We start from the raw sequence: 19,526 nt of genomic DNA, 5'->3' as shown, positions 1-19,526 counted from the left end.
CAGAAGCTCAAAAGAGAAGAAAGAAAGGCACTGCTGAGATTCGAACTCAGGATCTCCTGTTTACTAGACAGGCGCTTTAACCAACTAAGCCACAACGCCTTGTGATGGCAAAGCTGGCACAGCTGTGCAGCTTAAAAAAAACGCCACTGCTATCGGATGTTTCCAATTCCTGCAACCTTTCATGACCTGATGGGGTGGCTCAAACCTTCATGGTTTTTCTTTTCAGGGCTGGAAAAAAGAAGGTGAGCAAATACTAGGTAGACAACTGAGGTGTGTCCCTTTATCCGCAGTCGTTTTCCACTGCTTTCTTTAAGGGCCCACACGGTACTGGAGTTCTGTTCCATACTTGGCAGCAACTTGTAAAAGGATGAAGCTTTCAGTCATGACAATTAGAAAAGCAAAAACTTTTTGAAAAAGGCATCCACACCGACAAATTTGCAGACGACAATAGCAGCTGGAACTTCGTGGAGAGCTAGAGGTTTGCGGTTCCATAGGTGATTGAGCCGCTTCTTAGCAGAGCAAGAATTGTTACCTGCTCTGCTTTCCATGCATAAGGCAGAATAGATGGATGGAAGACATGCCAGGGATGTCTGGAAATGGTTTGGCATCCCTTAGCATAGGTCCTCCTTTCAAGGGTTTTCCATGCATCTTCTTGAGGCATTACTTACTGTAGGAGGCGAGGTATGACCCACTCAGCCCATGACCGATCAGCAAAACTCTGCAGGCACCGACTAGGCACACTTTGTTTGGGAGTTTGTCAAAGGGAACCACGGCGCTCACCAGGACGAGGTGGCCGAGTGGTTAAGGCGATGGACTGCTAATCCATTGTGCTCTGCATGCATGGGTTCGAATCCCATCCTCGTCGATTTCTTCTGCTTCGTCCAAGCTGAAATCTTTGTTTGCTAATCCTCTTTTTACTGGACAAGCAGTGATTGTCCCCTCCATGGTGGACTTTAACTGTGACCTCTCAAGACGGCTCTTATTAAAGCTAGGAAAGACGCATATTTGTTGTGTGGCATACAAGTTACGTGGCATATCAACGGGTTAAGTCCACTCTTTTTATTTTTCATGCTTGATGGCCTCCTCGGCCTTCTCATGAAGATGAAGGCCTCTTTGTCCTTTGCAGCCTTTAGCTGGTACTGATTCTAGATCCCCTGACTGGTCTACCTAAGGACTGTGTGAAAGACAAGTAAGATGTCAGACGTGAGCGAATAACTTTTTTTTGGTTTGCTTCCAAAGCTCAAAAGAGAAGAAAGAAAGGCACTGCTGAGATTCGAACTCAGGATCTCCTGTTTACTAGACAGGCGCTTTAACCAACTAAGCCACAGCGCCTTGTGATGGCAAAGCTGGCACAGCTGTGCAGCTTAAAAAAAACGCCACTGCTATCGGATGTTTCCAATTCCTGCAACCTTTCATGACCTGATGGGGTGGCTCAAACCTTCATGGTTTTTCTTTTCAGGGCTGGAAAAAGGAAGGTGAGCAGATACTAGGTAGACAACTGAGGTGTGTCCCTTTATCCGCAGTCGTTTTCCACTGCTTTCTTTAAGGGCCCACACGGTACTGGAGTTCTGTTCCATACTTGGCAGCAACTTGTAAAAGGATGAAGCTTTCAGTCATGACAATTAGAAAAGCAAAAACTTTTTGAAAAAGGCATCCACACCGACAAATTTGCAGACGACAATAGCAGCTGGAACTTCGTGGAGAGCTAGAGGTTTGCGGTTCCATAGGTGATTGAGCCGCTTCTTAGCAGAGCAAGAATTGTTACCTGCTCTGCTTTCCATGCATAAGGCAGAATAGATGGATGGAAGACATGCCAGGGATGTCTAGAAATGGTTTGGCATCCCTTAGCATAGGTCCTCCTTTCAAGGGTTTTCCATGCATCTTCTTGAGGCATTACTTACTGTAGGAGGCGAGGTATGACCCACTCAGCCCATGACCGATCAGCAAAACTCTGCAGGCACCGACTAGGCACACTTTGTTTGGGAGTTTGTCAAAGGGAACCACGGCGCTCACCAGGACGAGGTGACCGAGTGGTTAAGGCGATGGACTGCTAATCCATTGTGCTCTGCATGCATGGGTTCGAATCCCATCCTCGTCGATTTCTTCTGCTTCGTCCAAGCTGAAATCTTTGTTTGCTAATCCTCTTTTTACTGGACAAGCAGTGATTGTCCCCTCCATGGTGGACTTTAACTGTGACCTCTCAAGACGGCTCTTATTAAAGCTAGGAAAGACGCATATTTGTTGTGTGGCATACAAGTTACGTGGCATATCAACGGGTTAAGTCCACTCTTTTTATTTTTCATGCTTGATGGCATCCTCGGCCTTCTCATGAAGATGAAGGCCTCTTTGTCCTTTGCAGCCTTTAGCTGGTACTGATTCTAGATCCCCTGACTGGTCTACCTTAGGACTGTGTGAAAGACAAGTAAGATGTCAGACGTGAGCGAACAACTTTTTTTTGGTTTGCTTCCAAAGCTCAAAAGAGAAGAAAGAAAGGCACTGCTGAGATTCGAACTCAGGATCTCCTGTTTACTAGACAGGCGCTTTAACCAACTAAGCCACAGCGCCTTGTGATGGCAAAGCTGGCACAGCTGTGCAGCTTAAAAAAAACGCCACTGCTATCGGATGTTTCCAATTCCTGCAACCTTTCATGACCTGATGGGGTGGCTCAAACCTTCATGGTTTTTCTTTTCAGGGCTGGAAAAAGGAAGGTGAGCAGATACTAGGTAGACAACTGAGGTGTGTCCCTTTATCCGCAGTCGTTTTCCACTGCTTTCTTTAAGGGCCCACACGGTACTGGAGTTCTGTTCCATACTTGGCAGCAACTTGTAAAAGGATGAAGCTTTCAGTCATGACAATTAGAAAAGCAAAAACTTTTTGAAAAAGGCATCCACACCGACAAATTTGCAGACGACAATAGCAGCTGGAACTTCGTGGAGAGCTAGAGGTTTGCGGTTCCATAGGTGATTGAGCCGCTTCTTAGCAGAGCAAGAATTGTTACCTGCTCTGCTTTCCATGCATAAGGCAGAATAGATGGATGGAAGACATGCCAGGGATGTCTGGAAATGGTTTGGCATCCCTTAGCATAGGTCCTCCTTTCAAGGGTTTTCCATGCATCTTCTTGAGGCATTACTTACTGTAGGAGGCGAGGTATGACCCACTCAGCCCATGACCGATCAGCAAAACTCTGCAGGCACCGACTAGGCACACTTTGTTTGGGAGTTTGTCAAAGGGAACCACGGCGCTCACCAGGACGAGGTGGCCGAGTGGTTAAGGCGATGGACTGCTAATCCATTGTGCTCTGCATGCATGGGTTCGAATCCCATCCTCGTTGATTTCTTCTGCTTCGTCCAAGCTGAAATCTTTGTTTGCTAATCCTCTTTTTACTGGACAAGCAGTGATTGTCCCCTCCATGGTGGACTTTAACTGTGACCTCTCAAGACGGCTCTTATTAAAGCTAGGAAAGACGCATATTTGTTGTGTGGCATACAAGTTACGTGGCATATCAACGGGTTAAGTCCACTCTTTTTATTTTTCATGCTTGATGGCATCCTCGCCCTTCTCATGAAGATGAAGGCCTCTTTGTCCTTTGCAGCCTTTAGCTGGTACTGATTCTAGATCCCCTGACTGGTCTACCTTAGGACTGTGTGAAAGACAAGTAAGATGTCAGACGTGAGCGAATAACTTTTTTTTGGTTTGCTTCAGAAGCTCAAAAGAGAAGAAAGAAAGGCAATGCTGAGATTCAAACTCAGGATCTCCTGTTTACTAGACAGGCGCTTTAACCAACTAAGCCACAGCGTCTTGTGATGGCAAAGCTGGCACAGCTGTGCAGCTTAAAAAAAACGCCACTGCTATCGGATGTTTCCAATTCCTGCAACCTTTCATGACCTGATGGGGTGGCTCAAACCTTCATGGTTTTTCTTTTCAGGGCTGGAAAAAGGAAGGTGAGCAGATACTAGGTAGACAACTGAGGTGTGTCCCTTTATCCGCAGTCGTTTTCCACTGCTTTCTTTAAGGGCCCACACGGTACTGGAGTTCTGTTCCATACTTGGCAGCAACTTGTAAAAGGATGAAGCTTTCAGTCATGACAATTAGAAAAGCAAAAACTTTTTGAAAAAGGCATCCACACCGACAAATTTGCAGACGACAATAGCAGCTGGAACTTCGTGGAGAGCTAGAGGTTTGCGGTTCCATAGGTGATTGAGCCGCTTCTTAGCAGAGCAAGAATTGTTACCTGCTCTGCTTTCCATGCATAAGGCAGAATAGATGGATGGAAGACATGCCAGGGATGTCTGGAAATGGTTTGGCATCCCTTAGCATAGGTCCTCCTTTCAAGGGTTTTCCATGCATCTTCTTGAGGCATTACTTACTGTAGGAGGCGAGGTATGACCCACTCAGCCCATGACCGATCAGCAAAACTCTGCAGGCACCGACTAGGCACACTTTGTTTGGTAGTTTGTCAAAGGGAACCACGGCGCTCACCAGGACGAGGTGGCCGAGTGGTTAAGGCGATGGACTGCTAATCCATTGTGCTCTGCATGCATGGGTTCGAATCCCATCCTCGTCGATTTCTTCTGCTTCGTCCAAGCTGAAATCTTTGTTTGCTAATCCTCTTTTTACTGGACAAGCAGTGATTGTCCCCTCCATGATGGACTTTAACTGTGACCTCTCAAGACGGCTCTTATTAAAGCTAGGAAAGACGCATATTTGTTGTGTGGCATACAAGTTACGTGGCATATCAACGGGTTAAGTCCACTCTTTTTATTTTTCATGCTTGATGGCATCCTCGCCCTTCTCATGAAGATGAAGGCCTCTTTGTCCTTTGCAGCCTTTAGCTGGTACTGATTCTAGATCCCCTGACTGGTCTACCTTAGGACTGTGTGAAAGACAAGTAAGATGTCAGACGTGAGCGAATAACTTTTTTTTGGTTTGCTTCAGAAGCTCAAAAGAGAAGAAAGAAAGGCACTGCTGAGATTCGAACTCAGGATCTCCTGTTTACTAGACAGGCGCTTTAACCAACTAAGCCACAGCGCCTTGTGATGGCAAAGCTGGCACAGCTGTGCAGCTTAAAAAAAACGCCACTGCTATCGGATGTTTCCAATTCCTGCAACCTTTCATGACCTGATGGGGTGGCTCAAACCTTCATGGTTTTTCTTTTCAGGGCTGGAAAAAGGAAGGTGAGCAGATACTAGGTAGACAACTGAGGTGTGTCCCTTTATCCGCAGTCGTTTTCCACTGCTTTCTTTAAGGGCCCACACGGTACTGGAGTTCTGTTCCATACTTGGCAGCAACTTGTAAAAGGATGAAGCTTTCAGTCATGACAATTAGAAAAGCAAAAACTTTTTGAAAAAGGCATCCACACCGACAAATTTGCAGACGACAATAGCAGCTGGAACTTCGTGGAGAGCTAGAGGTTTGCGGTTCCATAGGTGATTGAGCTGCTTCTTAGCAGAGCAAGAATTGTTACCTGCTCTGCTTTCCATGCATAAGGCAGAATAGATGGATGGAAGACATGCCAGGGATGTCTGGAAATGGTTTGGCATCCCTTAGCATAGGTCCACCTTTCAAGGGTTTTCCATGCATCTTCTTGAGGCATTACTTACTGTAGGAGGCGAGGTATGACCCACTCAGCCCATGACCGATCAGCAAAACTCTGCAGGCACCGACTAGGCACACTTTGTTTGGGAGTTTGTCAAAGGGAACCACGGCGCTCACCAGGACGAGGTGGCCGAGTGGTTAAGGCGATGGACTGCTAATCCATTGTGCTCTGCTTGCATGGGTTTGAATCCCATCCTCGTCGATTTCTTCTGCTTCGTCCAAGCTGAAATCTTTGTTTGCTAATCCTCTTTTTACTGGACAAGCAGTGATTGTCCCCTCCATGGTGGACTTTAACTGTGACCTCTCAAGACGGCTCTTATTAAAGCTAGGAAAGACGCATATTTGTTGTGTGGCATACAAGTTACGTGGCATATCAACGGGTTAAGTCCACTCTTTTTATTTTTCATGCTTGATGGCATCCTCGGCCTTCTCATGAAGATGAAGGCCTCTTTGTGCTTTGCAGCCTTTAGCTGGTACTGATTCTAGATCCCCTGACTGGTCTACCTTAGGACTGTGTGAAAGACAAGTAAGATGTCAGACGTGAGCGAATAACTTTTATTTGGTTTGCTTCAGAAGCTCAAAAGAGAAGAAAGAAAGGCACTGCTGAGATTCGAACTCAGGATCTCCTGTTTACTAGACAGGCGCTTTAACCAACTAAGACACAGCGTCTTGTGATGGCAAAGCTGGCACAGCTGTGCAGCTTAAAAAAAACGCCACTGCTATCGGATGTTTCCAATTCCTGCAACCTTTCATGACCTGATGGGGTGGCTCAAACCTTCATGGTTTTTCTTTTCAGGGCTGGAAAAAGGAAGGTGAGCAGATACTAGGTAGGTAACTGAGGTGTGTCCCTTTATCCGCAGTCGTTTTCCACTGCTTTCTTTAAGGGCCCACACGGTACTGGAGTTCTGTTCCATACTTGGCAGCAACTTGTAAAAGGATGAAGCTTTCAGTCATGACAATTAGAAAAGCAAAAACTTTTTGAAAAAGGCATCCACACCGACAAATTTGCAGACGACAATAGCAGCTGGAACTTCGTGGAGAGCTAGAGGTTTGCGGTTCCATAGGTGATTGAGCCGCTTCTTAGCAGAGCAAGAATTGTTACCTGCTCTGCTTTCCATGCATAAGGCAGAATAGATGGATGGAAGACATGCCAGGGATGTCTGGAAATGGTTTGGCATCCCTTAGCATAGGTCCTCCTTTCAAGGGTTTTCCATGCATCTTCTTGAGGCATTACTTACTGTAGGAGGCGAGGTATGACCCACTCAGCCCATGACCGATCAGCAAAACTCTGTAGGCACCGACTAGGCACACTTTGTTTGGGAGTTTGTCAAAGGGAACCAAGGCGCTCACCAGGACGAGGTGGCCGAGTGGTTAAGGCGATGGACTGCTAATCCATTGTGCTCTGCATGCATGGGTTCGAATCCCATCCTCGTCGATTTCTTCTGCTTCGTCCAAGCTGAAATCTTTGTTTGCTAATCCTCTTTTTACTGGACAAGCAGTGATTGTCCCCTCCATGGTGGACTTTAACTGTGACCTCTCAAGACGGCTCTTATTAAAGCTAGGAAAGATGCATATTTGTTGTGTGGCATACAAGTTACGTGGCATATCAACGGGTTAAGTCCACTCTTTTTATTTTTCATGCTTGATGGCATCCTCGCCCTTCTCATGAAGATGAAGGCCTCTTTGTCCTTTGCAGCCTTTAGCTGGTACTGATTCTAGATCCCCTGACTGGTCTACCTTAGGACTGTGTGAAAGACAAGTAAGATGTCAGACGTGAGCGAATAACTTTTTTTTGGTTTGCTTCAGAAGCTCAAAAGAGAAGAAAGAAAGGCACTGCTGAGATTCGAACTCAGGATCTCCTGTTTACTAGACAGGCGCTTTAACCAACTAAGCCACAGCGCCTTGTGATGGCAAAGCTGGCACAGCTGTGCAGCTTAAAAAAAACGCCACTGCTATTGGATGTTTCCAATTCCTGCAACCTTTCATGACCTGATGGGGTGGCTCAAACCTTCATGGTTTTTCTTTTCAGGGCTGGAAAAAGGAAGGTGAGCAGATACTAGGTAGACAACTGAGGTGTGTCCCTTTATCCGCAGTCGTTTTCTCTCTTTAAATATTTTTTATTGAGTCAAAATTGCATAGTTACATACATTTAACATTTCCATAATAGACTCGATTTCAAATATATTATCCTTATAACAGTTGTTTCCATGTAAGGTATTTGGAATGTTTACAGTAGAGTAAATAACGAGATATTATTATCAAGATTTTATAACATCAACATAATAACATAGTAACAAAACTTTCAGAGAGATTTTTGGCGGTCTGTATTCTTTATGTACCATTTCTATCCTTAAGTACGGGCTGGTTTTAGTAAAGAGAAGCTAGAATTAATGTTTTATAGGGTTATCTCCAGTTATATATCGGTAATTTTGTACCAAGGGTCCCACATTATGTAATGTGATTTAATTGTTCTATTTCTAAGAGCCAGGGTTCTTTCTAGATGGCAATGTTGGGTGAGCATTTCCTGTAGTTCTGAAATGGATGGAGATTGGTTTTTTTTCCAAGCTCTAGCTAGAAGCAATTTGGCAGCTTGTAAGATATGTCCTACAAGTTTCCTATGTTTTGTAGGGATTTTTCCAATTCCAAGTCCCAGGAGAGCTAATGCTTTATCTGGGAGAATATTTGTTTCTGTTAATATGGACATAGTATTGAAAGTTTCGCTCCAGAATCGTTTGATGATTGGGCATGACCAGAATATGTGTGTTAAAGATCCCTTATGTCCGCATTGTCTCCAACAGGTATCCGGTGTACCTGGGAATATTCTGGCTAAATGAGTTGGAGTGTAATACCATCTAGAAAGAATTTTCAGGTGAACTTCCCGTAGGTTTGCACATTTGGAGGCCTTTGAAGCCCACATAAAAGCTTCATTCCATTCATTCCACGGGAAGTGCATCCCTAATTCCTGTTCCCATTTTAATAGATGTGAACCTTTAATGGGTTCAGCTGTATAGTCTTCTGATAAAGTTGCGTATAAGAATTTTGTAGAGTTATGTATGCCTTGGGTTTGTTTATAGATGAGGTTGTATATGCAATCTGGGATTTGTGGGTTTTGTAAGGAGAAGTTAATGGTTGTTCTTCTGATTTGGACGATAGGTCCCATTAACTCTTCAGGGATGTGGAACTTGATCATTATATCTTTTACTGACATAGTATTTCCATCTGGAGATATTTGGTTGACAAATTTTAACTCTCTTTCCATGAGAGGTCTAGTGTGTAAGGTTTTGATTAAGTATTCCAGTACCTGGATAGGAATTTGAATGTTGTGTTTAGTAGATTTATGTTGATTTAATTCTAATAATGTCCTCCAGGCCTGGATAGATGCTGCTAGACTTGGAGGTTTTGGTGTAGGGATTTTTGGAAATAATGTATGGGCTAGTAGTAGATGAATTAAAGGACGATTTTTGTTTAAAGTTTCCTCTATGCACGGCCAGCTGTATGCTGGGGTATGGATACACCAAGATTTTATTTGTTGTATCAGGAATACTGTTCTGTATCTATGTAGGTTTGGCACTCCTAGTCCTCCTTTAAGTTTATTGGAGTATAGGATATTGGCTGCTACTCTTGGTTTTTTGTTTCCCCATATAAATGATATCATTTGTTTTTGAAGTTTGGTTATATATATTTTAGGGATAGGGGTTGATATAGTTCTAAAATGATATAGTATTTTTGGTAGAATCAACATTTTATATATTAATATTCGTCCCATCCATGATAGTGTAGTAGTCTTTAGGGCTTCTAGGTCTTTTTGTAGGGAGGGAATTAGGTGTAACATATTAATTTTTGCTAGATGTTTAAGTGGGTTTGAAAGTTTAATTCCTAGGTATGGAACTGCTTCTTTTTCCCAACGAAAAGGGAATTCTTGGGTGATTTGTGCTTTTAATGTGTGTGAGATGTTAAATCCTAGCAATAGGGATTTATTGGCATTAACTCTGTAATGTGATATAGCTCCAAATGTGTTAATTATATTCATTACTTCTCTGAGTGAGGTTAGTGGGTTATTGGGAGTTAATATTGTGTCATCAGCAAATAATCCTATTTTATGTTGTCTTGCGCCTGCTGAGATACCTTTTATATTAGGATGGGTTCTTATAAGCTCTGCAAATGGTTCTATGCTTAAAATAAATATAAGTGAGGAAAGGGGGCATCCCTGACGGGTTCCATTGGTGATAGAAAATGAATTGGACAGCGAGCCATTTATTAATATTTTAGCTGATGGGGAGCCATATAAAGCTTTGATAGCAGTTAGTATTTTTCCTGTGAAACCAAATTTTTCTAAAGTGGAGAATGCAAAAGCCCAATTGATCCTATCGAATGCCTTCTCTGCATCCAGGGTGAGGAGCAGAGAAGGCATTCGAGACGATTCCATAATTGTTATTAGATCTATCATTCGCCTTGTTCCGTCTGGCGCCTGTCTACCTTTGGTGAATCCGACCTGATCGTTATGGATAAGTTTAGGTAGGATTTCTAAAAGTCTTTGGGCTATTAGTTTGGCATACAATTTGATGTCGCAATTTAAAAGGGATATAGGGCGGAAGTTAGCTGGTGTATTAGGTTCTTTGTTAGGTTTAGGAATGGCTACTACTGTGGCTTGTAGCATTTCCGTAGGGAGAAATCCTTCTATCATAGCCTGATTGAAGGTTTTCGTCATATGGGGAAGGATTTGGTCCCTGCAATATTGATAATATTCACTAGGGAGTCCGTCAGGGCCTGGGGCTTTTTGTTTTTTTGTAAGTAGTATGATATTGTTTAATTCTGTTTCTGTGATGGGAGAGTTTAAGGAAGTGAGTTGGGAGTCTGTCAGTTTTGGGAGGTGAACTTTTTGTAGGAATTCGTTGATCTGTGTGGGATCTGGTGTGTTTATGTTGGGGCCTTCTTTAAGATTATACAGTTTCTCGTAGTATTCTTTAAAGGCGTTGGAGATGTCTTTGGGGTGGGATAGCCGAGTCTTTGAGTCCTTAGGCGAGATTAGGTAAGGAATTCTTGTTTTTGGGATTGTTTTTTTAACTTTTTTTGCCATTAGTTTACTTGGCTTATTGTAGGATATATAGTGTGTTAATTTCCAGGACAATAGTTGTTTGTCATAATTTTCCATTAGTAAAGTATGGAGTTTGTGTCTATAGGAAAATAGTTGTTTGTGAAGCAGAGGTGTGGGTGAAGTTTGTAATAAATTTTCGGTGACTTGTATGCATGAGAGGGTATTATTTATTTGTAAGTTTTTTTGTTTGTAGTATTTGGATGTTAGCCCTTTCATAATGCCTCTGATATACATTTTATGGCTGGTCCAAAGTGCTAGGGGATTGATATTTTCTACGTTGTTTATGTTGAAAAATTCCTTGATGTTTTCCTTGACTGCCTCTTGATATGAGGGTAAACCTAATAGAAATGTGTTACACCTCCATTGTTTTTGGTTTTCTACATTGGGGAATAGATTAATCTCCATAAAAATTGGGGAGTGGTCTGACCAGGAAGCTGTTTGAATGTTTGAGGATTTGATCAGTGTTAGTGAATTTCTTTCTACCAAGAACAGGTCAATTCTTGAAAATGTTCTGTGTCTGGGTGAGTAGTATGTATATTCTCTAGAGGTAGCATTTAGACATCTGAAGGTGTCATATAGTCCCTGTTTTTGTAGCCAAATATTAAGGGTCGGAGAGTTTCTAGTTCTTTGGGCGGTAGTGTCTAGAGATGCGTCTGGAATAATATTAAAGTCTCCGCACATAATTAAGCATCCTTTTTGAATTTTTTGAATTTTGCGATGAAGTTTATTTAGAAAGTGTATTTGAGATTTATTTGGGGCATAAAGGTTCACCAGTGTGATTGTATATGAATTTATTTCACATACTAGAATGATGAATCTTCCTCTACTGTCCAAATGTTCTTCTAATTCCTTGAATGATAGTGTATCTTTTAAGGCTATGCACACTCCTGCGTGTTTTTTTGCTGCATTTGCATTGTATATATAAGGGTATTTTTTATGTATGAAAGTTGGTGCTTTGTCCTTTGCAAAGTGCGTCTCTTGAAGACATAGAATCTCAGATTGCGAGGACAAAGCATCTTTCCATATTGATGACCTCTTATAAGGGGAATTGAGCCCTCTTGTATTTAAAGATAAAATTTTAAGTGACATGGTGACATAATAAGCCGAATATCTTTGTCATCTCTCTGTGTAACATAAATCTTAACTGAAACGAACAAAATTTAACATATATGTTAACTACTATCATAATACAATAGTTATAATTATACTTATTTCAGATGCAGGATGAGCAAACTGGCAGGCAGGTTGGTAAGGTGCCTGTTTCTTGGGGGGGAAAAGTTCTCCTGGAGTTTTCTCCTCTTGTTTCTCCAGAGTTCTTTGTTATACTTTCAGCGCTGGGTACTCCACTCTTTCTCCACTTGTTTTTTATTCTTCTGTTTCATTGATGATAGGTCCGGAGGTATTTCAATGCCAAAAGAACGAAGCATAGGGATCCCATCTTCAGGTTTTCTGAGTGCATGGGTAATTCCGTCTTTGTGAATTAGGAGCTTAGTGGGGAATCCCCATTTGTAAGAGATGCCGGAATTGCGTAAGATATTGGTTATTGGATTGAAAAGTTTTCTTGTCTGTAGCGTTGCTTGGGATAGATCTGCATACAGGTTGATCTTTTCATATGGTGATGGTAAGGATTTCATCCTTCTTGTTGTATTCATCAGTGATTCTTTTATGTGGTAGAAATGGATGCGTGCTATGGTGTCCCTTGGTAATTCTTCAGGTAACCCTTTAGGTCTTGGGAGACGATGTGCCCTGTCTATTATTAATTCTTGTACAGAGCTATTTGGTAGCACAGATTTCATTAGTTCTACTAGATAATTGTTAAGTTCTGTTTGGGCTATTGACTCAGGAATGCCTCTGAATTTAATATTATTCCTTCTGCTTCTATCTTCTATGTCTGCTATTTTGTCTTTTATAGCAGATACTTCATCTTCAAGCATGTAATGAGCATCAATAAGCTCGTTATGTGAATCTGTTATTTCTCCCATTTTAGGTTCTAGTTTATCCACTCTTCCTCCTATTTCATCCATGTTTTGGCTGAATCTTTGGGCTAACAGAGCAATGTCTGATTGTAATGAGCCTCTGAAGGCTAATAGCATTTCTTTGATAAAGTCCTCAGATGCAGCTTGTTTAGTTGTGCTTATGGAGGATAAAGGGTCTTGCTCTTCTGTCATTGAGGAGTGTGGAGTAAAGGATAGATTTACCTCTGAAGATGAGAGTCTAGGTCTCTGTTTCTCCGGGCTGGATGATGGTGTGCTGGGTTGGCTCAGCGTCTGCCTCGTGTTCGGCGCCATCTTGGATCCTAGTCCCGTTGCGGCTGGTGTGCTTGGGGTGATGTTGGACAGTTGTCCCAAGACCACTTCTGAGAAGGAGCGATTTCTTTGGTTTGGGGATAGAAGAGTACCTGGATGGTTAATTGTCTCCGTTCTCGGTGAGTCGCTGCTTTCGGCGCCCGAAGGTGAGGAACTGCCGGAGCACGTGGCTGTAGGGCCATCACAGGTATTTCTTCTCGGTTTGAATTCCGAGAGCTTTTTGGGTCCCGTTCGGCCGGTTTTCCTCTTTGTGACCATCTCCGCTGAGGTTTGGTGGTTCGGAGGGTCACTTCAGCGCTGGTAGCCGGTTTGAAAGTCGCTTGCTGGAGATTTAGCAGACGGAGCTCAGGCTTGTGCGTCCGTCCTGGAGCTCTCTCAGGCCACGCCCCCCACATCCGCAGTCGTTTTCCACTGCTTTCTTTAAGGGCCCACACGGTACTGGAGTTCTGTTCCATACTTGGCAGCAACTTGTAAAAGGATGAAGCTTTCAGTCATGACAATTAGAAAATCAAAAACTTTTTGAAAAAGGCATCCACACCGACAAATTTGCAGACGACAATAGCAGCTGGAACTTCGTGGAGAGCTAGAGGTTTGCGGTTCCATAGGTGATTGAGCCGCTTCTTAGCAGAGCAAGAATTGTTACCTGCTCTGCTTTCCATGCATAAGGCAGAATAGATGGATGGAAGACATGCCAGGGATGTCTGGAAATGGTTTGGCATCCCTTAGCATAGGTCCACCTTTCAAGGGTTTTCCATGCATCTTCTTGAGGCATTACTTACTGTAGGAGGCGAGGTATGACCCACTCAGCCCATGACCGATCAGCAAAACTCTGCAGGCACCGACTAGGCACACTTTGTTTGGGAGTTTGTCAAAGGGAACCACGGCGCTCACCAGGACGAGGTGGCCGAGTGGTTAAGGCGATGGACTGCTAATCCATTGTGCTCTGCATGCATGGGTTCGAATCCCATCCTCGTCGATTTCTTCTGCTTCGTCCAAGCTGAAATCTTTGTTTGCTAATCCTCTTTTTACTGGACAAGCAGTGATTGTCCCCTCCATGGTGGACTTTAACTGTGACCTCTCAAGACGGCTCTTATTAAAGCTAGGAAAGACGCATATTTGTTGTGTGGCATACAAGTTACGTGGCATATCAACGGGTCAAGTCCACTCTTTTTATTTTTCATGCTTGATGGCATCCTCGGCCTTCTCATGAAGATGAAGGCCTCTTTGTCCTTTGCAGCCTTTAGCTGGTACTGATTCTAGATCCCCTGACTGGTCTACCTTTGGACTGTGTGAAAGACAAGTAAGATGTCAGACGTAAGCGAATAATTTTTTTTTGGTTTGCTTCAGAAGCTCAAAAGAGAAGAAAGAAAGGCACTGCTGAGATTCGAACTCAGGATCTCCTGTTTACTAGACAGGCGCTTTAACCAACTAAGCCACAGCGCCTTGTGATGGCAAAGCTGGCACAGCTGTGCAGCTTAAAAAAAACGCCACTGCTATCGGATGTTTCCAATTCCTGCAACCTTTCATGACCTGATGGGGTGGCTCAAACCTTCATGGTTTTTCTTTTCAGGGCTGGAAAAAGGAAGGTGAGCAGATACTAGGTAGACAACTGAGGTGTGTCCCTTTATCCGCAGTCGTTTTCCACTGCTTTCTTTAAGGGCCCACACGGTACTGGAGTTCTGTTCCATACTTGGCAGCAACTTGTAAAAGGATGAAGCTTTCAGTCATGACAATTAGAAAAGCAAAAACTTTTTGAAAAAGGCATCCACACCGACAAATTTGCAGACGACAATAGCAGCTGGAACTTCGTGGAGAGCTAGAGGTTTGCGGTTCCATAGGTGATTGAGCCGCTTCTTAGCAGAGCAAGAATTGTTACCTGCTCTGCTTTCCATGCATAAGGCAGAATAGATGGATGGAAGACATGCCAGGGATGTCTGGAAATGGTTTGGCATTAGAGATGAGCGAACATGCTCGTCCGAGCTTGATGCTCGTTCGAGCATTAGCGTACTCGAAACTGCTCGTTGCTCGGACGAATACTTCGCCCGCTCGAGAAAATGGCAGCTCCCGCCGTTTTGCTTTTTGGCGGCCAGAAACAGAGCCAATCATAAGCCAGGAGACTCTGCACTCCACCCAGCATGACGTGGTACCCTTACACGTCGATAGCAGTGGTTGGCTGGCCAGATCAGGTGACCCTGGGATAGACTAGCCGCTGCCCGCGCTGCTCGGATCATTCTGTGTCTGGATGCCGCTAGGGAGAGAGCTGCTGCTGGTCAGGGAAAGCGTTAGGGTGTTCTATTAGCTTACTGTTAGGCAGGAGTGATTCTCCAAGAACCCAACAGCCCTTCTTAGGGCTACAATAACGTTCTACTTTTTTTTTTTTTTATTTGCATCTAGTACCATTTTGTGAGGAATTAGCAGGGGGACTTGCTACCGTTGTGTTTAGCTCTTAGTGGCACACATATCCACCTCAAACACCAAAGTGGGAAAATTTAGTAGGGGTTGGATTTCAATTAGGCACAGTCTGCCATTTTTCCTTTTTTATTTTACGTTTATTTTGTTTAATAACTCAGTGTCATCTCATCTGGCATAGTAGTGTGCTTTCATACTTGGCTAGAAAATAGCCATAGGAGAATCCAAACGGCTTACGCCTACAGTAGCGTTATATATTTGATTTCTGGTTGATCTGCTGGTGGCTGTACTTGCTGCAGTGCATCTACTAGCCAATTGTGAGCAATTTGTAGTGAGACTTGCGACCGCTGTGTTTTGCGCTTAGTGACGCACATATCCATTGCAAAGACCGAAGTGGGAAAATTTAGTAGGGGTTGGATTTCAATTAGGCACAGTCTGCCATTTGTCCTTTTTTATTTTACGTTTATTTTGTTTAATAACTCAGCGTCATCTCATCTGGCATAGTAGTGTGCTTTCATACTTGGCTAGAAAATAGCCATAGGAGAATCCAAACGGCTTACGCCTACAGTAGCGTTATATATTTGATTTCTGGTTGATCTGCTGGTGGCTGTACTTGCTGCAGTGCATCTACTAGCCAATTGTCAGCAATTTGTAGTGAGACTTGCGACCGCTGTGTTTTGCGCTTAGTGACGCACATAGCCATTGCAAAGACCGAAGTGGGAAAATTTAGTAGGGGTTGGATTTCAATTAGGCACAGTCTGCCATTTGTCCTTTTTTATTTTACGTTTATTTTGTTTAATAACTCAGCGTCATCTCATCTGGCATAGTAGTGTGCTTTCATACTTGGCTAGAAAATAGCCATAGGAGAATCCAAACGGCTTACGCCTACAGTAGCGTTATATATTTGATTTCTGGTTGATCTGCTGGTGGCTGTACTTGCTGCAGTGCATCTACTAGCCAATTGTGAGCAATTTGTAGTGAGACTTGCGACCGCTGTGTTTTGCGCTTAGTGACGCACATATCCATTGCAAAGACCGAAGTGGGAAAATTTAGTAGGGGTTGGATTTCAATTAGGCACAGTCTGCCATTTGTCCTTTTTTATTTTACGTTTATTTTGTTTAATAACTCAGCGTCATCTCATCTGGCATAGTAGTGTGCTTTCATACTTGGCTAGAAAATAGCCATAGGAGAATCCAAACGGCTTACGCCTACAGTAGCGTTATATATTTGATTTCTGGTTGATCTGCTGGTGGCTGTACTTGCTGCAGTGCATCTACTAGCCAATTGTGAGCAATTTGTAGTGAGACTTGCGACCGCTGTGTTTTGCGCTTAGTGACGCACATATCCATTGCAAAGACCGAAGTGGGAAAATTTAGTAGGGGTTGGATTTCAATTAGGCACAGTCTGCCATTTGTCCTTTTTTATTTTACGTTTATTTTGTTTAATAACTCGGTGTCATCTCATCTGGCATAGTAGTGTGCTTTCATACTTGGCTAGAAAATAGCCATAGCAATAGGATAGCATTGTTTGGTTTTAAAAACTCAAAAACACAAAAAAAAAAAAAAACACAAAAGAAAGTTAAAAAAAAATTAAAGCTATAACTCTCATTTTAAAAATGTTTAACCCGAGGGCTAGGGGTAGAGGACGAGGGCGGGGACGTGGGCGTCCAACTACTGCAGGGGTCAGAGGCCGTGGTCCTGGCCGGGGTGAGACACCACCTGCTTATGAGGGAGCAGGGGAACGCCGCAGAGCTACACTCCCTAGGTTCATGTCTGAAGTTACTGGGACTCGTGGTAGAGCACTGTTGAGGCCAGAACAGTGCGAACAGGTGATGTCGTGGATTGCTGACAATGCTTCGAGCAATTTGTCCACCAGTCAGTCTTCCACGCAGTCCACCCATGTCACCGAAATCGCCACTCCTCCAGCTCCTGCACCTCAGCCTCCTCCCCCCCAGTCTGCCCCCTCCAAGGAAAATTTGGCATTTGAACCGGCATACTCTGAGGAACTGTTTTCTGGACCCTTCCCACAGTCACAAACCACTTGTCCGGTTGCTGCTGAGCAATTTTCCGATGCCCAGGTTTTCCACCAGTCACAGTCTGTGGGTGATGATGACCTTCTTGACGTAGTGGAAGTGTGTAAAGAGGTGTCCGACGATGAGGAGACACGGTTGTCAGACAGTGGGGAAGTTGTTGTCAGGGCAGGAAGTCCGAGGGGGGAGCAGACTGAGGGATCGGAGGATGATGAGGTGACAGACCCAAGCTGGGTTGAGAGGCCGGGTGAACACAGTGCTTCTGAGACGGAGGAGAGTCCTCGACCAGAACAGGTTGGAAGAGGCAGTGGTGGGGCCAGACGGAGAGGCAGGGCCAGAGCTGGTGCATCAGCGCCAAATGTGTCAACTAGTGAAGCTCCCGTGGCGAGGGCTCTTGCGGCGAGGGCTAGATCTTCAGAAGTCTGGAGGTTCTTTAAGGAAACACCGGATGACCGACGGACTGTGGTGTGCAACATTTGCCAAACCAGGCTCAGCAGGGGTTCCACCACTACTAGCTTAACTACCACCAGTATGCGCAGGCATATGAATTCTAAACACCCCACTCAGTGGCAACAAGCCCGTTCACCTCCGGCCGTGCACACCACTGCTCCTTCCCCTGTGTCAGCTGATAGTCAGCCCCCTGCCCAGGACCCTGCCACAAAAACCCCATCGTCGCCTCCACGATCCTCCACAGCATCCACCAGCGTTCAGCTCTCCATACCCCAGACGCTGGAGCGGAAACGCAAATATAGTGCAACCCACCCGCACGCCCAAGCCCTTAATGTGCACATCTCCAGATTGCTTAGCCTGGAGATGCTGCCCTATAGGCTAGTAGAGACCGAGGCCTTTCGCAACCTCATGGCGGCGGCCGCCCCTCGGTATTCGGTCCCCAGCCGCCACTACTTTTCCCGATGTGCCGTCCCAGCCCTGCACCAGCACGTGTCAGACAACATCACCCGTGCCCTGACCAACGCCGTTTCTGACAAGGTCCACCTGACCACGGACACGTGGACGAGTGCTGCCGGGCAGGGCCACTATATATCGCTGACGGCACATTGGGTTAACTTGGTGGAGGCTGGGACCGAGTCTGACCCTGGGGCTGGTCATATACTGCCGACGCCGAGGATTGCGGGGCCTACCTCGGTCCAGGTGTTTCAGGCCTACTATGCCTCCTCCTCCTCCCACCCCTCCTCCACCTCCTCCTCCGAACTACCATCCGTGGGCACGGCGCCATCAGTCGGTAGCTCTAGGCACAGCAGCAGTGCCGTTGCTAAGCGACAGCAGGCGGTGCTCAAACTGCTGAGCCTAGGCGATAAAAGGCACACCGCCCAAGAGCTATTACAGGGCATCACAGACTGATCTGTGGCTGGCACCGCTGAACCTGAAGCCAGGCATGGTTGTGTGTGACAACGGCCGTAACCTGGTGGCGGCTCTGCAACTCGGCAGACTGACACATGTGCCATGCCTGGCCCATGTGTTAAATCTGATAGTTCAGCGTTTCCTCAAGACATACCCCAATCTGTCAGATTTGCTCACGAAGGTGCGCCGCATCTGTGCGCATTTCAGGAAGTCCAGCACAGATGCTGCCACTCTCAGGGCAGCGCAGCGCCGCCTCCAACTGCCCGCTCACCGACTGTTGTGCGACGTGCCCACGAGGTGGAATTCAACACTGACCATGTTATCCAGAGTTTACCAGCAGCGCCGAGCCATTGTAGACTGCCAGATGTCAACTTCCACCAGAACTGGTAGTCAGGTCAGTCAGCTTCCTCAAGTCTACAATGAGGAGTGGACGTGGATGTCTGATATCTGTCAGGTGCTGAGTAACTTTGAGGAGTCAACACAGATGGTCAGTGGCGATGCCGCCATCATCAGCCTCACCATCCCGCTGCTTGGCCTGTTGAAAAACTCTCTGATCAGCATGAAGTCGGAAGCTTTGCGCTCGTCACAAGAGACGGGGGAAGAAGATTCCCTTGTTGATAGCCAAAGCACCCTTAGGTCTGTTTCTCAGCGCATATCGGAGGAGGTGGAGGTGGAGGAGGATGAGGAGGAAGAGGAGGAGAATGTTGGCGAGACACAAGAGGGGACCATTGTT

At 44.9% G+C, this 19,526-nt stretch overlaps 9 non-coding genes across 9 annotated transcripts; 4 read left to right on the top strand and 5 right to left on the bottom strand.

Moving 5' to 3' along the window:
* The first annotated feature begins 783 nt into the window (after positions 1-783).
* Positions 784-865, top strand: TRNAS-GCU (transfer RNA serine (anticodon GCU)). The gene has a single exon. It is a non-coding gene; the product is annotated as a tRNA-Ser (tRNA).
* Positions 866-1,258: 393 nt separating this feature from the next.
* Positions 1,259-1,332, bottom strand: TRNAT-AGU (transfer RNA threonine (anticodon AGU)). The gene has a single exon. It is a non-coding gene; the product is annotated as a tRNA-Thr (tRNA).
* A 1,159-nt stretch (positions 1,333-2,491) lies between these two features.
* Positions 2,492-2,565, bottom strand: TRNAT-AGU (transfer RNA threonine (anticodon AGU)). The gene has a single exon. It is a non-coding gene; the product is annotated as a tRNA-Thr (tRNA).
* Positions 2,566-4,482: 1,917 nt separating this feature from the next.
* Positions 4,483-4,564, top strand: TRNAS-GCU (transfer RNA serine (anticodon GCU)). Its single transcript has one exon. It is a non-coding gene; the product is annotated as a tRNA-Ser (tRNA).
* A 393-nt stretch (positions 4,565-4,957) lies between these two features.
* TRNAT-AGU (transfer RNA threonine (anticodon AGU)) lies at positions 4,958-5,031 on the bottom strand. Its single transcript has one exon. It is a non-coding gene; the product is annotated as a tRNA-Thr (tRNA).
* A 1,917-nt stretch (positions 5,032-6,948) lies between these two features.
* TRNAS-GCU (transfer RNA serine (anticodon GCU)) lies at positions 6,949-7,030 on the top strand. The gene has a single exon. It is a non-coding gene; the product is annotated as a tRNA-Ser (tRNA).
* Positions 7,031-7,423: 393 nt separating this feature from the next.
* Positions 7,424-7,497, bottom strand: TRNAT-AGU (transfer RNA threonine (anticodon AGU)). The gene has a single exon. It is a non-coding gene; the product is annotated as a tRNA-Thr (tRNA).
* Positions 7,498-13,890: 6,393 nt separating this feature from the next.
* Positions 13,891-13,972, top strand: TRNAS-GCU (transfer RNA serine (anticodon GCU)). Its single transcript has one exon. It is a non-coding gene; the product is annotated as a tRNA-Ser (tRNA).
* Positions 13,973-14,365: 393 nt separating this feature from the next.
* Positions 14,366-14,439, bottom strand: TRNAT-AGU (transfer RNA threonine (anticodon AGU)). Its single transcript has one exon. It is a non-coding gene; the product is annotated as a tRNA-Thr (tRNA).
* Between the last annotated feature and the right edge of the window lie 5,087 nt (positions 14,440-19,526).

This window comes from Engystomops pustulosus, chromosome 7, assembly GCF_040894005.1.
Source record: "Engystomops pustulosus chromosome 7, aEngPut4.maternal, whole genome shotgun sequence".
Classification (NCBI taxonomy): domain Eukaryota; kingdom Metazoa; phylum Chordata; class Amphibia; order Anura; family Leptodactylidae; genus Engystomops; species Engystomops pustulosus.
Note: the sequence above shows the minus strand (reverse complement) of the source record. Positions and strands in the feature narration are given on the sequence as shown.